General features: G+C 36.0%; 1 pseudogene; it reads right to left on the bottom strand.

Moving 5' to 3' along the window:
• Window positions 1–751: 751 nt before the first annotated feature.
• On the bottom strand, window positions 752–1,692 carry LOC110219834 (olfactory receptor 14C36-like; annotated as a pseudogene).
• Between the last annotated feature and the right edge of the window lie 557 nt (window positions 1,693–2,249).

Below are 2,249 nucleotides of genomic sequence, written 5' to 3'. Positions count from 1 at the left end.
GTATGATTAAAATGATTACAAATGAAATTTCAAATCTTTTATGTATGACTTGCTATTTTTTAAAATATGTAATAAAATTATAACCACTTTCTTCTTTTCTTTTTTTTCCCTTTTTTTCTTCCTTCCCCCTTGCCCTAGAGATAGCTACCATTAGACACAAATAGTAATATATGCAAGACTTCCCATGGTGTTGTAACATCATTGAACTTATCATTTGTTATGGTGCAATAGCATTCCATCAGAATCATATACCAAAAATTAATGTTATTTAAAAAAAGGAAAGACATATTATTAACCTCTGGGAGTACTCCTAGAAACCTTAGGTTGAGATGAACTCTGTCTTTCTCTAAAGGATAAGAACTGTCTGTGTACATTTGAGTTGGAAAAAGAAACCTCTGAACCATTTGTGGTATAAATTCCTCATTTATGTCTCATTAGCAATGTTGCCAAAGTCCACCTAAGGGGCCAGGGAATTACATTATTTTGAATTCTTCAATATGCCTCAAAATGGTAAAAAAAAAAAAGTACTGATATTGATAATATCAAAGTTAATTCTAGGGACTATTTGCTCATTTTGACCAATGATTCCTCTGTAACCACCCGTATAGAACTAGCAACCCATAAACCAACAAAATAACATACATGTGTGAATATAAATACATATTTATGCATGTGTGTATATATCTATGTATGAATATGGGATTTTTCATTTATGAATGAATTAGGTTCAACATTAGTAAAGGTTTATACTCTATGCTTTATTCCTTAACAAAAACATTCTCTTCATTACTGTTCTTGCAGCCTCTTTTATCTGCTTGTTCCATGGACTGTATGTAATGGGGTTCAGAAAGGGAGATATTATGGAATAGAATATTGAAAGGATTATATCTTTAAGGGAACCAGAATATGAAGGTGGTTGTAGGTGCTCATATGAGGATGAAATAAGGAACAAAGAAACCACAATGATGTGAGGGACACAAGTAGAGAAGGTTTTTCTTTGGTCTTCTTTCACTGGAAATCGGAGCACAGTGGAAAATATGCTGATGGATGTAGTGATGAAGACAAAGCAGCCAACTGCAATTATCACAGTAGAGGCAAGTAAGGATAACATATTGCTGAATGTCTCTGAGCAAGAGATCTTGAGTAGAGAGGGGATGTCACAGAAGAACTGGTGGATCACATTAGATTGGCAGAAAGATAATCTGAATGTGTAACTGGTGTGGAACCCTGAATAAAAAAGGCCAGTGAACAAGACTGTTAAAGTCATCTTCATACAGACCCGGGGACTCATGATCACTGGATAGAGAAGTGGGTGGCATATGGCAACATAACGATCACGGGCCATGACAGTGAGCAAAGTGAACTCAACATATGCCATGAAAACCATCAGGAATATCTGAGCTGCACATCCAGTAACTGAGATGCTTCTGTTTTCACCAGGGAGTTAATGAATGCCTGGGGAACAGTTACTGATATAAATCAGGCATCCTCAATGGACAGATTCTTAAGGAAAAAGTACATGGGGGGTATGGAGTCTCCTGTCAAAGGTGGTGATGATAACAATGAGGAGACCCCCATCAATCCTGCTGAGTAAAGGAGAAAGAAAAGCAAGGAATATAGGATCTGCGGCTCTTGGATGTCAGAATACCCCATAAGGAGAAATTCAGTCATGGAGATGGTAAAGTTAGACATTTTCAGACTCCAGTGAGTGACCTAGGGAGCCAAAGAGAAATTAAATAGTTCATCAATCAGTGACTATGAAGGATAAACTGTGCATAGAAGATATTATTCCATTTTTATCGTTAGTGTATATGACATTGCCTCTGTCATTTACTGGTTGTGTGACCCTGGGCAAGTCAGGTTACCTTTCAAGGAAAAACTCTCTTAAAGTTATATGACAGATGCAGACCTGCAATGGTGAAAAACATTTCTGCACCCGGGAATTCTGTCTATTAAAAAACTTTATGCTTGAGGAAGGAAAATAACGTTACTAATTAACTGCCTTTTTTTTTGTTATGTATTAATTATATGTGAATGAATACATCAGTACAGACAATGTGACCTAGACCAGAAGCCACCAATGAAAATAATGATCTTTTGTTTTTAAAGTCTTCTGAGATGTGGTCATATACTACCTTTGTATTCTTTTCCCATGGCCATCTCATCTCCATGAATAGCTATAAACAGTATTGATAGGAAAGTCAGAAATTTAAAAGATGTTGTTTCAAACATGTCCATTGTTTTTGCTG

This window comes from Phascolarctos cinereus, unplaced genomic scaffold, assembly GCF_003287225.1.
Source record: "Phascolarctos cinereus isolate Bilbo 61053 unplaced genomic scaffold, phaCin_HiC Scaffold_726;HRSCAF=1367, whole genome shotgun sequence".
In the NCBI taxonomy this organism is placed as follows: Eukaryota; Metazoa; Chordata; class Mammalia; order Diprotodontia; family Phascolarctidae; genus Phascolarctos; species Phascolarctos cinereus.
The sequence above is the reverse complement of the archived record's forward strand: the minus strand, read 5'-3'. Positions and strand labels throughout refer to the sequence as shown.